The sequence below is a fragment of the Tyto alba genome, unplaced genomic scaffold (assembly GCF_018691265.1).
Source record: "Tyto alba isolate M040663 unplaced genomic scaffold, T.alba_DEE_v4.0 Super-Scaffold_16, whole genome shotgun sequence".
Classification (NCBI taxonomy): Eukaryota; Metazoa; Chordata; class Aves; order Strigiformes; family Tytonidae; genus Tyto; species Tyto alba.
In genome coordinates, this window is record NW_024881278.1 from 9,705,541 (window position 1) to 9,727,260 (window position 21,720).

The following is a 21,720-nucleotide window of genomic DNA, read 5'->3' on the forward strand; positions in this document are numbered from 1 at the left end:
GAGAGTAGACTGTATTTTGTATGCTTTTATTCTTTCTGTACGGTATTTGCTCAAACCATGACCAGAAAGAGGGCACCAGTGTAGAACCTTCAGTGTGGTCTTCTCTCTCCAAACTTACCTTTGTTGATAAGCACTGAAATATAAACAGTTATGCCCAGTAAAGTGTCATCACTGGCTTCTGAGATTATGCACATGGAAATTATTAGGATGTCTTACTGGTGAGAGCTCTTGTTGTAGGTCCTTTTCAAAATCAGATAGATGTCACTATTTCACTTGTGTTCTGTGTTTTCAAGGTTTTCTTGTATTTTCTGCTTTTAAATGTAAAAAACCCAGATGTACTGGGGAACAACCTGAGCTTTTCCTAATGTTTTCCTGGTTAGTCTTTCCCTGTGTTAACTGTAATGGCACTGGCACTAGTCTGAAAACTGTTGTTAAGTGGTTGGACTTCTGCAGCTTCTCTTAGATGTCTACTTCTGAGCTGATCAGATCTTGACAGGTTATTTCTCTAAAGATGCATTCATATTTACTCATCATAGGTGATGAGATTTCACTCCTTCCCTCTTTCTGTTCCTGTAGTTTGAGTGCTCACAAGCTTTTTTCTTTTACCCTTGCAATGCTGTCATAGGAGGAGGTGGGAACTAAAACAAAGGAGAGACTTCATTTACATCAAGGGTCCAAAGGGTAGACCTGTCTGACCTGGCTTGAAACTGGTATGGCCTCCTTCAGTTTGGAGCCCAGTGCAGAAGCCACGTGGGGCCTGGGACCCCACTCAGGTGAGCCACTTGTGAGCTCTGTGTCACGTCAGCTCAAGGGCTACAGTGCCCAGTCTAAAACTGGTCTGGTATTGAGCTGCAGTTGATCTTTGGGTAAAGTTGCATTACGCTCAGTCCCAAATGTCTCACCCAGGGACACACAAGGGAACATCCATGACAGATGTAGCTGGAGCCGGCTGCCTCGAGTCCTAGTCTTTGGCCCTAACCACTGGACCATTACACTCTCTTGTAAGACATCACCTTTGAAAAGCTAATTGTGTCTATCCAGGTATTTCATGCTGATATTCTTTCTCAGAGAAAGTATATGCATTTTGGCAGATCTGTATTTCCTGGTAGATCAGTCTCTTTAGTACCCCTTTTTCAGCTTTTTCCTTTCTGTCAGTACTTCTGGAAACGAGGGATCTAGAAGAAATGTTGTTTTAAATAACAAGTTAAATGACAGTCACAACATTTACAACATCCAAGTCTAAACAGGGAAAGGAATAGTCAAAGCACAGTACATCATGAATTATTTTTACAATAAACACTATTTTCTATCAAGTATAAACAAACACTTAGTAAATCTGTCTCTTCTACCTTAATTTACCTGTTGGGACATATCTGTATGACAGATTGCTTCAAGGACTTATCAATCCCCAGTTACACATTAATTCACAATTGGTTGTTGTTCTCATATATTTATTAAATTAATTTCCCATGCAATAGCTTTTATCCTTTTCTCCTGCTTTCTTAGTTTTACATTTTTGATAGTTAGGTGAATTGTGTTAAAGTACTAAACAAGGCACCTAATTAAAGACAGTGAAGAAAGTGGTGGAGATGTTATGGGCCAGTCTTTTAAAAGTGTACATAATTAAAAACTTGCATATTTGTGCCTGCTACCAGATTTGTGTGCATGGATGAATAGCATCTAGAAGCTTAATCTAATTATTATGTGAACAAATACCAATTTCTATTTACACTGTGAATACAAAAAGATTTATCTGCAACAAAAATGCGTCTTCAGATTATAGCCTAAGGTTGCATATTTGGTCCATTGTGCAAATCATAGATATTAAAAAATGTATCCCCTTTCAGGTGCAGCTATTACATTGTTAATGTGATACAGATACTTGTAGACAGTTAAGACAGAGTTAGAGGACAGCTAGAGCCAGTAAGAATGACAAAACTATTGCAGCTGAGTACAAAGGTTCTCTGCAAAAAAAGAGAAAAAAAAAATATTTGAAAACTGTATCACACTAGTGAAAGCATATCTATCATAGTTATTTCACTGTATTAGCAAAGGTGGTCTTCACAAAATGAGACTGATTCAGTGTTCTAGTTATTTCAAAGAGACTTAAGTACATTTTTAAAATGTGCAGTTGGGAATTGCTTTCAAGAGAGACTGGAAGTAATCTTGTGTCTTGAAATATAAATGGTATCCTAAAGAAAGGCTCATGTTTCCCACAGAATGACCAGGCATGTTTAACTGACTGATAGTTAAATACTTATGTCAATAAAATTATAAGGTGATAGTGATGTGATGTAAACATTGTTTTCTGTGAGGTATGCAGCCCAAGAGAGTTAAGTGTCTCCTATAAAATGTTTAAGTAAGTTTCCATGTAAAATCAAACTTGCAAAAAACTCATGATAAAATTGCTAAAGTAAAATGAAAGTAAGAAAATAACCTAACATACCATATTAAAAGAGAAAAATGCCTCAACTGTGTCAGTTGCTCTAAATTTTCCGGTAATCATTGTGCAATTGTACTTTGATTGCTGTATAATTATGTTCCCATATATGTTTCAATCCAAATTTCTTTTTTATGTTTGACACATTAAATTTTTTTATCAAGTGTTAAAACATTGATTCAAAGTGAAATCTATAAGAAATTATTATAAGATGATTAAATTACAATTATGTGGATATTATTTGACATGAATTATGGTTTATATGCCCTCAGAAAGATGCGTATTTGCTAGAAGTTTTATATGCAGTTACTCTATCAGTGATTTTCATCTTAAAAAAGGTGACAGAATAGATGTTTCTCATGGAGGAAAGTGGAGGAATAAATCTTATAAACAGAGCAGACAAGTTCCACTAAAAATCTGATATTAGAAAGAAGAAAATATTTCTTGTCCTATATGCCATTGTACTTGACTTCTATCCCCGATATTCTGATGTCCTGGGTTCAAGTGAGTGGAGGGGTTTTTGGTAGCAGGGGAGGGGGCTACAGGGGTGGTCCCCTGTGAGAAGCTTCTCGAAGCTCCCCCTGCTCCAAGTCAGCTCCACCTCTGCTCGAAAATTGTGCCAATCAGCTGCGCCTCTGCGATAATGTATTTAAGAAGGGACCTGGGAGGAGGAGTTGGAGTTATGAGGAGGAGTTGTGACATCTCCATGAACACCAAGGTCAGTGGAGGAACAGAGGAAGAAAAGAGGGGGGAGGTGTGCCGGAGCAGAGACCCCACTGTATCCTGTGGGGAGTCTCCAGGGTGGCCCCCCCGCTCCACCCATGAAGGTCAGTGGTGGAGCAGACACTAATTTATGGCCTGTGAGGAGCCCCACAGGAGCCAATTAAGGTGGATGCACCTGAAGGCAGCCGGGACCTTGTGGGAAGAAGCAGTTCCTGCTGTTGTAGTTCAGCACTGGGAGAATTGCAGCCTGCTGGGGGGTCCCACACCTGAGCAGCTCAGGAAATGCTGCATCCCATGGGAGGGACTCAAATTGAAGAAAAGTTGTGGAGGACTGCCTCCTGTGACAGGGGGACCATGTGGAAGTTCCAGAAGTTCCTTTCCTCCCCTCCCTTCCACCCTCCCCAAAGATGGAAGCAGCGGCAGCACTGGCTGCACCCCCCGTGCCCTGCCCCTGTGCCACTGAGGGGAGGAGGTAGAGATATTGGGAGCAGAGCTGAGCCTGGGAACAAGGGAGGGGTGGGGTGGGGGGCAAGTGTTTTCAAGGTGTGGTAATGTTTCTCACTGTCCTAGTCTAAGTGCTGTTGTTGTTAGTGCCTGTATTAAACATATGTTGTTTTTTTCTTCCCCTAACAAGTCTGCCTTTTGCCTGTGACTGCAATGAGTGGTTTATCTTTCCCTGTCCTATCTCGAATCCCAAGCCTTTGCTTATTTTCTCCTTCTCAGGACTGGAATGGTGGAGGGGCAAACGAGCAGCTGTGTGGTGTTCTGTTGCCTTCTGAGCTCAATCCATGACACCTGGTCAGCATATTTCCTCTGGAATTACTTTAAGTCTCTTGAGGTTGACCCCAATTTCATTAAATTGAGTTCTTACCTTAGTATAATAAGCCAGAAAGATGTTTAATTGTTTTTCATATTTTAAATTGTGTGGAAAAAAACCTGAGGAAAATAAATATAATGAAAGAGTCGGTCCTTCCAACAGAAACACTGCAATCTAGTTTTTAAGTGGGATGTTTTACTGGGTGCAGATATGGCTGAGATGAGGGTGCTTGTCCCCTTCTGTCCTGGGCAAATTGTCATTGGTTGTCATATGGTCTGAAACCCCTCATGGGGTTCATCATGACCTTTCCCACAAGGGATGTAATTTATGGGCTTGTTGTGTAGCGAGCAACTCAGTAGTCTGCCTTAACTTCTGGGCTTGCCAGAAGGCTGTTTTGCTGGCACACGACCTAAAAAGCCTTATTCTTCTCAGCAGGTCTGAGGAGGGCTGGCACAACCTAAAACAGAGAGCTTTTTCTGGCCACAAACCCTCAGTGCAGAGTCCAGCATGCTCAGACCGTTGAGGGTCAGTCTGTAGGAGGGAACAGATAAGGAGAGAGAGTTCTAGCTAAGTTTTGTCTTATGGCACTTGATACCAGGATGCTGATGGTCTCATCTTGCATCTGGAAGGAAGGAAGAAGGCAGCACAGGAATCACAGGAACAAAGGCTATTTCTCCTTTACCCACTATAATCCAGAATTAGACCAAGAGATTTTGGCATCTTCTAATTGGGGTGACATGTACAGACCATAATCTAGGAAATTACACCTATAAATTTTAAAGATGTGTTTATATGTAAAGATTGGAGCCTTCTTTATGAAGACTGCTTTGTGCCAAATGCTTCAGTGGCTGCTAATACATGCCTGTCTTTTGTGGATCACCTAGATAAAATCCTGTACACAATAGATATATTAACTCTATGTGAAAAGGTAAATATTGCTGATCTATATGGAAACAAATCAGGGATGTTATTTTCACATATCTATCTATCTATCTATGTGATTGTGTGTATATATATATATATATAAATTATCGTGCTGTCTACTACCTGTGTTCCAGGTAAAAAAAAAAAAAAAAAAGAAGACATCCTTCATGTGGTTATATGTTTTGGTGGGGTTTGCCTTTCTTATATCACTATTGCTTCACAAATGGATATGGTGCTACCTGAGTTTATAACAGGTTTTTTTAAATAATAAGTGCTGCAAGAGCTGTATGTACCCTCATAACCTTGTCCTTCAAAATTAACATTGAATTTAATAATCCAAGGAAGAAGTTGATAGGTTTAATGAAGTGCTTTGGCAGTAAATAATCTGTTTAGAGTATGTTTATAATTTAAAAGCATTGTGCCAGTCATTTTGAAATTGTACATCAGCAGGAATAAGAATATTGGATGTGAAAGTAGAAACTGCAGTGACAGAACTGTTAGGGAAAATACTTGTGTTTTTTAAAGAAACACAAAAATGTTCGTGTTCATCATTTGAAGTGCTCAAAAGAACAGATGCAGAAACGGTTTATTAAGTGAGATAATACAGATTCCAGTGGGTTCTAGGGGTAAAATGTGAGTTCTCTACTAATACATTCAGTGAAAAGTTGCTTACTATGCTAAGAGCTTGCACTCACAGGAAATCACAAGCAAATCTACTGAGAGGAATGAGAGAGGTTAGAAAGTTGTGAAGGACTATTTGTGCAACAAAAACCTCCATCCCCTGTTATGTTGCAGATGTGAAGAAGCTCCTTCCTCAGGATGGGGTGATTGTTCAGGCTGTGTAACCTGTGCTTGCACAGGTGAGAATCAGGTGAGAAAAGTCTTTTCACTTCAGAGAGGGAGCTCAGAGGAGATGCTCTGAAGGTGATGGGGGGAAGGTGGAGTACTCCAAGTCTTGCCATCCACTAACCGCAATCTTAACTTTGTATGTAAGTTATCCTTTGTATTAGGTTATCATTTTTTAGTCTCCACAAGTATCCCATTGTACCAATGCCTCTGTTATGCTGACAAACTTCACTGGAGAGTGAAGACAGGAGATGGAATGCCTTTTGAATATTTAGTTGAAATTTATTTTAGATTGGCTTATGAAGGATGTTGTCACCTGGCCTGAGAACTGCGTTATCTGGTAATAGATACATAGGAAAGATAGTTATTTCAGCTACTCTCAGATCTTACTAGAAGTCTTTGTTATTGGTCTGAAAGAGAAATAAAAAGGAAATTTCCAGAGACAGCTAAATCAGGAAAAGTGGTGAACGCTGATGAGGGTGGACAAGTTTAATTTTACACAGGCACTTAGAAGCTGAGGAAAGGGGCAGAAAATATATTTAAAAACTAAAGTTCAGGGAAGTGAACTTAATGTATCTGGAAAATAATTTAGCTATTCTGTGGGAGGGAAAAATCAGCAAGATAGCAAGGAATGAAATTGAACAGCAACTTTCATTTTATTATGCAAATGAAAATTTGGAAGAACTCCATTGATTCCTAAGAGTAGCAAATTATACCTTCCTGACACACGAACATGATTCCTATTGATATATCTGCATGCAACTCCCTTTTATATCTGAGAACGGAGATTGATGTTGCAGAGTACAGGTGGTCTCAAATCAGGGGATGGCTGTGCACCAGTCTGCAAGCTTAACTGAGCCTCTCTTCAGCCAAGGTCTTAATTATGTGTTTATCTTTAAATTGGCTGAAATCCATGACCTTAAATTTAGCTTTCTGGATGAGAGTGTTTGTGCGTGCTGCTCACTGTAGAGGAAAAGCATGATATATTATCATGATCTGAGCTCTCAGCGAAGTAGTTCTCCTACCCACAGCCCTTGAGGAAAAATATAAATTCCCTCCCTGAACTGGATTATTCCCAAGGAAAGTGCATAGATTAATTTTGCCATCAGACTTCATCTCTGACCTTGGGCCAAGTCACTTAAACAATCTGCATCACCATTCTCAGCATATGTTTTTAAGCTTGCACCTCTTCCATTTTATGTGCTGTTTATTTCAGCTGGAAAATCATCTGTCTCCTGTTACGTGTTTGTATGATGTAAGTACTGTAAATTCTTGACATTGATGTAATACAAATAAGAATGATAGCAGGATGGAAAAGACATAAAATCAGAGGTGAAAAAGAAAACCATTATTCTGGGAGCATGCTGGACTGTCACTTAAACAGGAGAGCTTTCATTATTTGGTGTGGAGAGTGAGGCATTCAGCAGTGTCCGTTTCTGATGTGTAATTTTGTTTGCTGAGGTACATGCCTACACAGTGACAGCAGATCATAGCACTGGACTCTGCCTCTGAAACACCAGGAGGCAGTTTGTGTACATCATACAGTCCAGAGGGTCACTGGTAGTGTGCCATCTTTGAGTTGCTGATTAGATAGTATCCTCATTATAATACATTTAAATTAATTTAATTTTGCATAAACTTTTTTTTTTATATATATATAATTCAGTGGATACTTTCAGATTTGGCATTGCTCGATATAGTATTTTGATTTTTGTCAAGACTGAAGCAAACACAGTTCAGTGTTCACTGAAAACCTCAGGCTGACAGAAACAAACTGCTTGCATTCTTGGTCATTGTCTCCAAATTATGATCTAAAATGCCAGAATGCCTTTTTGCCATCTTCCCTCATTTTTCTTTCCCCATCTTGGTGATGGTGTGCAACACATACACACACATCCCTTCACCCATTATAGCCTCATAAATCCATGGGTAGCAGTGGTTCAGGGAATGGACGATATATCACTTCATGAGAGATGACAGACTAGACTTATCCCGCACCAGCTGCTCCCTGGGTGTGGAGGGAGGAAGGAAGGTTATACTGATATGCAAGTAGATAGGTGTTCAGAAAGTCCTTTAGAGAGTCCTGTGGTTCACCAGGTGTATGTGCAGTCCTGTAGTTTTTATCTGTGTAGAGCAAGGTACCGCCTTGTTGGGAGTGGATGAATATACCACCAGTTGTTGATGTCAGTGTATAACAGTGGCCTTTGGCAGGCTCTTGGTGTCCTGAATTTATTATCTCTTGCTGATTCAACAGGAATATAGGTCTAGAGCTTATCAGACTTTCCCACACTGATTTCTCAGCATTTACTTTTCTCTCTCTGGCTTGCGGTTTTGTGGTCTTCTCACAGAAGGGGTCTTTGTGACAGAGTGAGCTTCTCTGGTTAAACACATATAGTATTTGGTTGCTGTTTCCCTTCATTTAGAAGTGTACTGCCTCTGGAGTGTTTCCTTGTTTGTGCTTTAGAAGTCATGGATCAATATAAGCCATAATTAGCCTATGTGCATCACATATTTTTGTATGTATTGTATAAGTGTAAGTTTTGAAAGTGCTAGTCCTGTGGTGGAGTGGTAAAATACAGATAGGTATCACCACTGGGATATGAAGAGAAAGAGGGCCTGCTGCTCTTTCTTTAACAGAAGTGTATGCTTTCTGCAAGGGTTTGGATTTTCCGATAGGGAAAGGAGCTGTCAGCAGTGAGGGTGATGCGCCTCAGAAACTCTAAGTAGTATCTAAAAGGAAAACAAAGTAACTTACTCCTTGGATTGCCTGGGCTGGAACATTTTCCCTGTGCCTTATTGCCATACCCTCTATGGATTGATATCTATATTCTTTGCAACCTGCTGCTTTCTCAGCGCTATAGCGGGTTTTGATAGGCAGATGCCTTTCAAATATTTATTTCTAATTACTTTTTAAATACCAAGGTGTGTTAACTTCCATTTTAATTATGTTGCATTTGGACAAGGACATAGATAAACCAACAAGTTTGAAAAAAAAAAACCTGTGACCTTGCATATAATTGTACCCTGTGCCTTCTTTTTGTTCAATTCAAATGGAAACTCTAGTTCTGTGTTTTGTTTTGTTTGTATGTGTGTGTGGGGTGGTGGTGTTTTTTTTGTTTGGTTGGTTGTTTTTTGTTTGTTTGTTTTTTTGTTGTTGTTGTTTGTTTGTTTTAAAGCTTTCCTCAGTCTAGAAACTCTCAGCAGTTGAATTAATGTCTTTTTCACTTCTCCTTTCTTGGACATATGTTCTCATGCCTGCCCGGGCTGCTCAAAGTGAGTTCATCTCAGTGCAGTTTTCCCGTTCATGCTAAATGTCTCCTTTGCCAGGATCTCCATGCCTGTTGCCACTGGACATGCGACCTACATTCTCCTGCTCAAATTTCTCCTTAAGCATGCTCCCTCAAGGAGACTTTTGACCTTGGCTATTTATAGACTAAAAGTTAAAGTTAATGCAGTTACATTTTAAAAAACGCCTACTGCATTATCTTCCACTCGTAAGTTTCCCAAGTGATCACGTAATCATATTGTCCTTCTGTGTCACCCTTCCTCCTTTACTTTTCTCTTAACTTAGTTTATAAGCTTTTTTGTACTAGTGTCTTTACAGACATTCACGGAGTCCGTGAGCTATTCTGTTTATGTTACTTTTAAAAATTGGCTAGATATGTGGGAATTCCTCTGAGTGCTTCCTAACTAACCTTCATTGCTGCAACCCTGCATGTCAGCTTTTCTTTGTGTTTTTACATAGAGTCTTGTTGACTAAGCAAGTAGGTATCATTCTCTTCACATGTTTGCTGCTGCAGGACCTGGTGATGGCTTTTAGTAAACCTTTTAATAGCCAAGAGTTGGAAGTGAAACCAATAGATATGTTAAAGAGGCTTCTGCTCTCACTCCTGCAACTTGTTATCTGGACTCTTCTTACCCCTGATGCTGCTGCTGTCATCTGGTTGTCACTGTCATTCTCCATCTAAGTCTAAAATTGTCCATGACTGATCATAATCAACATGTGTCACTGTGGTGATTGCTTAGAGCTTCACAGTCTTGCTTACCCAGGAAGACAATAAGGGCATTTTGCCTGCCTTTTGTCCTCAGTGAAGGTTTGGGCTAGTTGCTTGGATGCTATGGGGCATCCAAGATGACATCCAACTTTTTACTTTTAATGTAAGCCTTGTGTTTTACATCCCTGAACTGCTCCAGGGCACCTTGAAGCTTAAATCTCAAAACTGAAAGTCCTTGCTCCCTCAGAGCTAAGAAAAGATGAAAAAACAAAGGTGTGGAAGTAACAGCGATTAGCTCAGGACCACCTAGCAGGACAATGGTTGTGCTGGGACTGTAGTCAAAATCTGCTGCGTTCTAGATCAGTCTTCTCTGCTTCATCTCACTACCATGCTTGAGCCACGTGGGTAGGATGGAGACGTCCAGCTGTCTAGGTAACATGCAATTTTATTGTGCTGCTTTAAACTCCACAATAACAGAGGAGGACTGGTTGTCAGGCACCTTCTGTGTTCCCTTCAGTGAGGGGCACTGGCTATTGTTCTACACTGCCTATTTATCTTTGATCATGATTCTGAAAATGTGAAATGTGCCAATTTGGGCTGTTGGACGGAAGTTCTGCAAGGTGATGTCAAGCTGTCTGTCTTCCAGAAAAAGCCACAGCCAAGCGGACTATGCCTCGTCCTGCTCCACCAGTTCTATAAGCCTTCTGCTCCCATCTTCCCCTATTCCATTCACAGAATACCTTGCACACAGGTACATGCCATTTCCATATCAACCGTGATACCTGTACTTTCTGGTGTGTGTGTCTAGAAGAATCAGTGGTCTGGTTTGTTGGAGGCTTGGTTTTGCTCAGAAAACCCCTGCCTCTGGACATAACAGGATAACACCTGTTTTATCGGGGTAGTTCACTGTCTGTCACACATTCATCATGACTTGTTCTTTCATGGTGCGATTTGGTGGAACCCAGCAAGGTTCTGTCCTGTCTGCACTGCAATCATAGAAATCAATTAAAGTAAGACCATTAAATTAGGGCAGTTGGTAACTATTTTTTTTCAAAAACTGTTTGGAAATAACTCAATTGTTACATTCGGTGAACAATATTCTGTGTCTGCAAGCACAGATGAAAAATATGTTAGAGGAAGAGCTTCCTGTGGTTGGATTTCTGGGTCAGGAAATGAGTGGATGCATCTGCCAGTACCTGACCTTCTGCTATTACCATGATCTCCTTTCTGAAGACTGAGGGCAAAAGCTGCACACATTTCATGACAAACTGCTTAAATACTGAGGACTTTCAGGGTGAGTGAGATGCTGTCATACTTATGGACAGGAAGGATGATACTACCAGGAAAGCTTAAGTCAAGTCTGCATACCAACAGAGTGTTGAGCAGCAGTCAATAGATTAAAGAAGTGCACCTCATCTTTAGAGATTCAGAATTTTCCCTCCACTAACTGCTGTCCCATTAGAAGTCTAGGCTGGATGCTGTTTAGTTCTGGTGACTGATTTCAACTCAATATTTTAGTGCCATAGAGATGTCCAAGATGGTAAATCCTTAAAGGTCATCTGATCAGTGATCTCTCAGTACAGAAATGCACCTGAAGTGTGGTTCGGGTGTGTGCTTTTAAAAATAATACTTGCACACAGATGCATCATCTCAACTACAATATACATCATCCCAACTACAGTAGAAGGAATACCCCTGGGACAGTAATTACCTTGTAATCCTCTGTGGTGAGATGTACTGCAAATGAATAATTCACGGTTGCCAAACAGAAGTGAATGCTTCACATTAATTTGGAACTTTTTGTGGATGGGCTTTCTTCTGGAAAGTATCACAAGGGAACAGATCAAGGATAGCCTGAACCTCAGAGAATTTCTGACTATTAAGAAAATAAACCATTTCTTTTTTTATTTATGCATTATGAATCTTAATTTTCAGTTTCTTGATTTGGACCTTCTTGCCAGACAGCTTTTTTTTCCCTGTTTGGGTTATTGCCAAAATATAGTATAAACAAATTAGCACATTCTTTTTCAAAAGCTTTAATCTCATTGCTTTTGCCATACCAAATAGAAAAGAATAGACAAACCAGAGGCATGAAATCTTCTTAAGATTAAAGCTCAAATTAATTTAGTCTCCTTGATATTTTTTGCCTTGAAGCAAGTAGATTACTTCTGAAATATTACATTGCACATTTATTTCTAACAATGTTATCTTTTCCATTCGCTTTATGTTCTAATGGGAGTGTAAGGGGTTTGGCGAAGTGTGATGTTGATTATATACTTATTTATAAGGAGGTGTATGTATATAAAATGTGTGCGTAATCTCTAGAGGCTCTTTAAGTGGAAGGATTTGGAATAGTTGCTGAATTATATCTTTGCTTTGGAACATCTTCTTTATTATCAGCTGTAACGCAATATCATCTAGCTCAGTGCTCTACACGTTCCAAATGAAGTATAGTTATTTTTTAGATTCTTGTGTCAGAAATGGCACAAATTGAATGTATATTTGTTTTTTTCCAGTAGCAAACTCTCCTTTTGATAATGTGCATTATTTGGTCAGGATAAGTTTTTAATTAAAAAAGAAAACTCTCATAAATCAATATATAAATTTGAACCAATTTTATCTATTGGTGGCTGTTGATATGCGATTAAATCCTGGTCAAGCTCAGAAGCTGAACTTTGAGGGAATGATCATTCATTATTAACTGCAATTCTAAATTCTTATTTTATTTTGTTTAAGCAAATTAAGCCTGTATGCAAGTATTTATGGATATGACAGAACTTTTGCACGTATTTGCAACAGTTTGCATCATAAAAATCTTGCATTTTCTGTTGCATACAGACAGATTTACATTTGCAAAATCAAGGCATAACTTTGAGTATATTCAGTTTTGCTCTGCTCAAAAGGTAGAGAAAGTCTGCATTTAATATTTACCTTGTTTGAGATTAGGTGGTACTGTTGAATTAATGTTGAGAGTTGTTGACTATACTAATGTTAAATCAATATGAATAAAAATCCCATGTTTTATTTTATGCTGTGCTTTTTTTTTTTTTCTTTTGTGATAAAATTAAAGCAGAAATCTGACTGCCATCCTGAGGCTTATTGATATAAATTGGTGCATGTATGTAACTTATATTTGTCTAAATGTTAACATTTGGAACAAACTCTTGGAAAGCTGGAAGGAAGTCCAAGTCCTGGCTCTCATGTGCTCTTTGTGAATGAATTAACTGGTCTATTTTTCTGAGCTGAACTCCATTAATTAGCTTGTTAAGAAAATGTCAAATTAGAAAATTATTGTGAAGGTCTTTGTCAGTGAGTATGGCTTAGCGCTTTTTAGGCAGCTCATAAATGGTGTTCATAATACAGCTATTTCACAGAAAGTCTGGGGAGTGGGTGTGTATTCCTTGGAAAAACCTAGTAATTAGCTTTTTTAAGGCATGAAGGTTTGGTTGGATATTCAAAGACAGTGTAGAATTTCCTTCACACTGCAGCATGCAACACTGTTTTAACACCAGTCTAAATGGAACCATGAATGCTTGTGTGTCTGAGAGGACTTTTTCTTTCAGCTTGGCATAGGACAGAAGATCAGTGTGGACCATTAACTTGCACTTGTCTTTTATTCTGAAGCTTTCTTGTAATGATATGCATTGGGGAGGGTATATCAGGAAACATAAGATGAGCAAGAAACTACTTTAAATATCTGATGTCTGTGTTAATTTCTTTCGCTGCAATTTCCCTAACTGATAAATACTCAGATTGTTTTCTATCTTTATTTCTTTATTTATGCCATATGAGGCTAAAGGATACTGGAAACAGACAATCTGGATGGCTCTCACCAGATCTCATCTTTTCTCCTTTCACCAGGGCCTACAGGGTTGAACTTTTCATCTTGTGTGGTGCTTGAAACTACCACATCTAGATATTATTGACTATGTTGCACTCAAATTTTACCAGTGTGGATTCTGAGCCTTTCCTACATCTGTTGGGAAGTGTGGCAGCCTGGGTGGGAGACTGCCCGTTCGGTCTGGCCAGGCAAGCAGGAAAGCACTCAGCTGTTCTGTGATGTGCAGGAAGGCTGGTGCTGTGGGAAGTACTGGATTCAGTGTGCAGGAGTGAGGTAGGAACAATGACTACTTCTTCAGTAGGTCTGATGTCTTTGTGTCACTGCCCTAGTGCATGTGCAGCAAGTCTAACACTCAGTGCCCAACACCTTCATGCACGTGAACTAGTAGTGATAGTCTATATGGGTTCTGCTTACACCCAGAGCAAGGTCGCCCATATTATGCAATTTGCTTTGCAACAACAGAAAAACCTGGAAACCAAATGTGGGTCGTGCTCAACTCCTGGAACAAATTAGAGCCTGGGTATATAAGCTGTCAGGCCCCCAGTGACTCATTCAGTCATACAGGTTCAGGCTTACAAGCAGGTGTAATTCTCATGGGAATAACTCTTTTGTGCTTTTTCTGCTTGATTCCAGGAACTGTATTTAATCCTAAATCTAGTTCTCTGGTTTTTTAACAGATACACTAATTGCAGCAACTAAAAATAAACTGATCAGGCTAAATTTAAATCTAGATTAAATCAATTGTCAATGCCTGACAGCAGGATTTGCTGCTGATTAATGCAGGGATGGTTATTACTGCTATGTTGCTATTTGCTTTTTCTTCCAAATACTGATTTCAGGTGTGATTGTCCTTAAAATGTTATTTCCTTCTCCATTTGTATAGGTTATCTGAAGAACTTTAAAGAATAAGACACTCCCCGTGAAGACAACTATAAGAATGGAAGATAGGGGCCCTAGCATATGCTGCACTCAAGGATGTCACTCTTGTGATGGACACTGTTCCTGTCTCAGAAAGCTACATGATCAGTTGATCCAAGGGTAAGTTTAATAGCATGGGCACATTCCAGGTATTATTATTTTAGCCTATTTTCTGAAGGAAAAATTAAGTTTGCTGTCTGCCATGGGAGTTCCTTCCTTCCTTGCATTTGCCCCCACCCAGCAAAATCTCTAGAAACTGACGGCAAGTTTTTAACCACTTCAGAAAAAAGATTGAAGACCTGAAAGATAATTAAGTTTCTACAACAGTCATGAAAATCAGTGGGTTTGAAGAAGTGAGAAACCCTGTCTGTTGTATCCTCAGTGAAAAAATATCCAGGTAGGGTATTTATTCTGTTTGGCCTGCCATTTCACCATTCAACACACACACATTGTTTAGCCAGTTAGCACAGATGCATAGTTTCAAAACACCTACAGAAATGCAAGCTCATGCCGTCTTGCAACGAGGGAAAGGAAGCATGGGGTATGAAGGGAAGGTGGAAAGGGGGTGGGAACAAGTGCAGGGTATGTTGAAGCTGTTGCTGTTGTGGCTAAGAAATTAGACTAATGGCTAACATGTTGAGAGAGCATAGTGTTTATGAAGGGGAACGGACATTGTTAACTCTAGTAAGTGGTATTTTTGCTGCCAGAGCATGGGAATTAACACACAAAGCACACAAAGCCCCAGGGAAAGGTGGCATCATTCATTCTACTTGCCTTGGAACAACTTGTTTGTTACCTTTGAAAGCTTAGCACCTTTTTGTTTCACAACTGAACAGAGCACTTCTCAGTGCATCCAAACTGGCCTAGCCATTAAAATCTCCATCAACCTGACTAAAAAGTTTGCAATCTGGAGGATTCTTCTTTCTGTGTCATAATTCCAGTTTTGGCTTGTTTGCTGATAAAGGTGACAGTTTTCCTGACAGGTCTGTTGAGGTTTTTATAGTTAGCAAGAGTAAACTCACCACAGGCAAACTTTGGATTGAAATAGAAGCACATGAAATTTTAGCACTAACCTTGATGTACAAGATGGGGAGCAGTAAGAGGAGCAGGACACCACATATGGTTTTCATGTCCATGTCTTGTGGCACAAGGAATGTCCCTAGAAAGATTGTGGTGACTCTGCAGTCCCTCTGTCTTGAATTGTGAAGCAATTGTACCACTTCCAGAATCTTCCCCAAATTCTGTATATGCTTGATATGTGTCCTCAAATGCCATTAACTAGTGAAGGGAGAGATTCATTTCACTTGTGGTAAGTTATGTGCCTTGAGCAGTGGAAGTTCCCTGTAAAATAATAGCATATTTCTGGAATTGTTGGATATTCTGTAATGGAATCATAGTCTGGCATCTGCTGTCATTCTTTGTCCTCTTGGCACAGCTGTGTATCTCTGAAAAATACCACAGAAAACATTGTTTCAATTATATCTGTGGCTAATAGAAAAAGTACAAAGAAGGAATTCCAGTTTTGTCCCAGAGTAACAAGTTCAAAAAAATTTTTACTTTGCTAGATAAAATTAAAATTGTGAAAGAAGCAAATACAAATTCTGAATGTACTTTGGGGTCTTTTTCTATTTTATTTTTACCAAGAGACTGTTTAATCCTCTTTCCTGAGTGCAGCAGTCTTCCCTCTCTTGCCTCATCTTTCTACAATATAAATAATATATTGGGCACATGGACGAATAAGTGTATGGAAAACTTTTCATTTCATGTGGGCAGCAGTGAAGCTTCTGGCATTTCAACTGAGCAGTTTAAAAACTGTATGAACGTAGTTCTGCTGCATGGGACTAAACCAGTTTTCTTTTGCTTTCTGTTACTTCACTCAAGGAAACAATAAGAAAGCACAGTTTGTGTCCAGCCTATTCATTTCTGATCATGCCTAAAATAATAGTAATCATAATAATGATAATAATAATCCTAACTACAAAATGTCCTTCTACCAAATACACAAATTATCCAAAAATGAGTCTCCTCCTCCATTGCACATGATTTATGTCCAGTAAGAGAGTGATTGAGGGAGCTTGGGCAAATTCATGCTTTACACCAACCAATTTAGACGAGATTTCTAAGACAACTGTAGTGGGCACCTCTGGCATAAATTAATGGTTAATTTAATTTGACCTTTTCAAAATGCAAACAGCAGAAGCAACTGTCTTAAATATCTTGCATAAGTTGCTTGATTTAATAAATACAGTTTGCTTTCTTTTATTTATTTTATTGCTTTTTGTGTGTTGTCAGAGTTTTCTCCAGTCACTTCCCTAATGCAATAAAATTGAAATGGAAGTTATATGACTGTCTAATGGCCAGGCAGCTCTGAAGTTAATGAAAATGAGTAGCCTTGGGTATTATTTAACTGGGGTAAAATAGATGCTTTCACACCGTTTCATGACGTTTTCGCAGAGATTATATTACAGATCATGTTTCCTCTCATTGCATAGGCCTCTCGGCCTCTTTCTTGTGTAGTCTCCCCTTGTAACTACAATGAGTTACATGGAGAATTAAATTTAGGAATATAATCAATTATTGTCTCACAGGTTTTAAATTAAATTTAAATGTTTATATACTGTTTTTAATTGTAACTGTAGCCTCAGCAGCCCCACTGTCTACTTCCCTCAATCTAGCAGAACGTCCGCCACCTGCCTCAATGCTGACCCGACTGATAATTATGTATATTTTAATCCTGACCCTCAGGATTCAGCAGGAAGAAAGCAAAGGTCAAACATTGGAAGCATTCTGTACATTAGAGCAGCACCTTGCCTCCCCTCATGGGTGCGAGGGGCTGGCCTGGGCCCGGCGCGGGGGGCTGCTGCAGAAGCGGCTGGAACAGGCCGTGCCTGGCACGGGGCAGCCCCGGTCTCTCCTCAGGGAGAGCCCTTGCAGCCCACGCCTGCCCAGGGCACCGGCGGCAGGAGGGAATCGCTGCCCCCGGGGGGAATCGCTGCCCCCGGGGGGAATCGCTGCACCCGGGGGGAATCGCTGCCCCAGGAGCGGGAGCCCTGGGCTGTGGAGCTGCCGCTTTCCTGCCCGCAGCGGGGGCCGGGGTCCCTCCCTCCTGTAAGACACAGATACAGCTCTGCTGCTGCGGTGTAAAGCAAGTAAGCGACAGCTAACTTTTTCCAGAACGCTTTATATACCCAAATAATGCTCTTATGCAGCCGAGCTGGCCCCGAAAAATGCTCTGAGGAGATCCGTGGTTGGAAACTGCACCTGGGGCCTCCACAGCTCCCATTTTGCCATAGGTGTTAGCCCTAGCTTCCACATGGATCTCCACCTACTCCACATAAACGAACAATGTAATTCCTTGGTGGAAGTAACTTTATGCAGAATTACTAAGTCAGTTAACTACAGTGATGGAGATAAAAGTGCCAGGTATGTAACTTTGAATAAGCCTCCCTGTAGTCCTCAGCATCTGTGAGGAGATGAGTGGAAATGGGGTGAGGTCAGTAAGTCAAACATTGTTCAGAGGTATCACACAAAGAGGTAAAATGCAATATTGGCCCGCAAGAAAAAAAACTTTTTTATTTAAAAGAAGTTGGAAACTGCCTGAAAGGGAAAAAGTTAGGAAATTAAATCCCTGGACTCAGCATGGAGGCAGGTAAAGAGCACCTTAGTAGCATCATGGAGGGGACAGTGTGCACACCCCAGATTATAAAAGGAAAAAAAACTGAAGGTAGGTGAGAGCCCCCATAATGTGTTCAAGAGATAAGATACAATAGTTTATTGAAACTAAAATCTATCCTTCAGAAACAGACTTGGAGTCCAAACAATTATAATGAAATGAAAGGGACTTTGGCAAATAAGAGAAGCAAAGTGGGAGATCGAAGAACTAATATTCAAAGGTACAAAGTCAAGGAATAAGTGATTTCAGGTGATCAGAATTAATCTGTCTGTGGGGAAAAATGTTGGATCTGTTATACCACTGGAGTAGGGAGGGGGAAACTGAAAAACTGGCAACTTACAGAGCAGCATATAAGTGTTTCTTTACAGGATGAGGGTCCTGCCCTCCATGAGCCCAGGAGAGGTTGAGTGGCACTTGGTGGGGACACTGACAAGTACCATTACAGAGTGCAAGATGTGCATTCTTTCTGGGAAATAAATTTTTAAATCAGATAAGCTTTAATTTGGGGTTGCCATCTTTGGGATAGTAAACACTAAGATGAATGGATAACAATTTCACTTTTATATAGTACACATGGGCTGATCCATGGAGGGGCAGGTAGGATTGATTATTTTAACCTACCACCCACCTCCTCAGTTTCAACCTAGAGGTCTTTTTTTGTTGACGTCTGCCTGTGACAGAAATCTATTTTTTAAGCTCTTCTAATTTCTGAGCTTGATCAATACAGCCTGCAACAATATTTAGGTTTTTTTTTCCCCCCTCTATCTTCATTTTCCCCAGTCTAAGCCGTCTCTGTTCTTGTCTTTTAAAATCTCAGTGCCATTTGCATTCACACTAAATAATCTTTCAACATTTTGCCTTAAGCTTTCTTATACACTTCTTTTATAGATATAACTGCCATTAAAGTTGGACAGAATTATATGATTGAATCTACTTGGTTGAATCCAGTCAGATTTTGTCATTAATTTTGATGGAAAACGGCTCATACCCTAGTTCTGTGGAGAAAAAAAAAAAAAAAAGAATAATTTTCTGCTGTTTGGTATTAAGTAATTCTAAAGTTACCTGAATTAACTATATATCTATTCTCTCTTCCTTCATAGCTTTACTTCATCAGTTTTTTTACTTATGTTCAGTTACCAGAAAGATATTTAGCATTTCTCTCTCTTAGCTTTGCTGCAGCCTTTGTAGCTTTCTCCAACAGGATATGAAAGAAATATGAAAGGTTTTCTTGTAGCTTTGTGGGACAAGTGTTATATAAAAGTGATCCTTTACACCACATTTAGAGCAAAACACATCTAATACTCTGCCCAGCTACTTCCACAGTGATATGAATAGTTGTCTAACCACTTATGCTTTTAGATTTTATTTAAAATAACCATTGAGATAACTCCGTCATTTCTTTGTGGCTATCTTTGTTTTTTGGTTATAATATTTCAATTTCTTAGCTCTCAGGAATAATAATAATAATAGCTGAATAATAAGACTTGGTTCCATACAGCTGTCTGAATTGCTTTATTCATCCACTTGGCTTTTACTGATTAAGGAGATTTTTCAGGTTCATCAGAGATGAATTATGTGTCTGTCTTTATTACAGGTACAGAAAAAAAGAGGTTATTAACAAGCTCAACCTTATTTTGTGCCCATGTATGGTTCTGCTGTAAGAAGTTAAATACCTTCTGGTTTTATCTTATTGCTGTTGACAGATTGACTTATTTAATTTTCATCATCTAAATAAAATGCTGGTGATAATGCTCATTAATTCCAGAAGACATATGTCCAAAACGGTCATGTTAGCAGCTTTTATTATTTTTTTTTTCCATTTCTCTTCACAAAATTATCTTTTTACTTTTTTAGCCCTCCCCTAGTTCTGACTACCTCATCAAAACATTTCTGAACAACCCCGGCTAATCAGCATCTGACAACTTTGTAGATATAACTGCAGAATGACAAAGGCTGATTGAACTGAAGTTAATTTCGATTTGGCTTTTACCTTCTAATTATTTGGCAGCTGAGCATCAAAACCCCTTTACCATGACATTCCTGCAGGGCCCATAGTAGACAGTACATAGCGCAGTAGAGTTGAGCTACCTCAAAAGAAATGCTACAGCTGAAGTGATTTTGAAATATTTGAAAGCTGAGAGACTTTGTTGCTCTTAAGAGGATAATGAAAATTATCAATTAGAATACAAATGTACTAATTGATGTATTGAAAAATTAAAACTCCAATAATCATACAACAAAGTTAAGACTTGCTGACATGCAGAATTGAGTCTATTCTGAATACTGCATTAGTACAAGCAAGAAAATATCACAAAGTAGAAAATTTACGACATAGTACTTGGTAAAATGAAGGAATTTTTTAGGCTCATGATCTGTTTTTTCCTAAGAAGTTGATTCCAGCTCATCTCCATTGCATGGAAAACAGCACCGAAAATACTTTGGCAGAAGCCAGTCTCTTAATACATATATATGATCAGGTTTGATTGATTAAATTAACGCTCTTTTGACATTCAACCTAAAATGCATAAGCAGATGAAGCTGCCAGATTAAGTTTAATGATGTCCTGCTGCCTAAAAGACTCCACAAAACACCCAAATTTACCAGGTCCAGTGCATGCTTTCTCTTGCTTAACTGGTACACAAAATTCCCAAACCTCCCTGCAAGGTTTTCCTTTAAATACCATTCCAGTTCCACTGATCACAGGGGCTTCTTGACTGTCATGAATAAGGCTCAGTGGCAAGGCTGTCCCCCCCTTACAATGGATCATTTACATTTAGGATCATGTCGCAGCACGTTCTTGGGCAGGTGGTTGCATAAATTGAGAAGGTATGGAAAGCTGTGTTTTGACTCTGCTGAAAGGGTAAGTGTAGTGGATCTTGGGTTAAACAGATATCTGATCAGATATCTTTTCATTGGTGCTAATACATACGAGAGAAGATTGTGAGGGTTTAAAGAAGAGTCTTGGGGTTATTGGGATTTGTCAGAAGAAAAAAAATATTTTAAGAAACTAGTAAATAGTATTCTTGTTCGTTAGGGCTTGAAAGGTTGTAGAAACTGATGTCACTGTAAGAGAAAATTGTGGTAGGTATAACTTGAGATGGATGAGGATTGCATTTTCTTCCAAATTAATGATAGCAATGTTTCTATGTGGCTTTTTGTTTTCAAACATGATTTGCCAGAATTAAGAAAAAGACACACTAATTTAAAAATTCAGTGTGACTCTAGGGAAAATCACAAGTGATATTAGCCATTTTTTAGGTGGTGATCCTTTATTCTGAAGTAGGTGAGAATACCCTTTCCTTTATTCTCCCTTTATGTGCACATGTGCATATGTTTGTATGCTTACATACCCATTGATCCAAATGGTGTCTTAATTTCCTGGAAGAAACAAAATACAGGAGGTACCATCTTTCAGATGTGATGTAAAGTTCAGATTTCAGTGATTTATTGTCTTTAAAACTCCCTGTTATTTTCTGGAGGAATTAATAATAATTTTGAGTGTAATTTCTAGTTCAGGTAATTACATTCTGCCTACCTGAAACT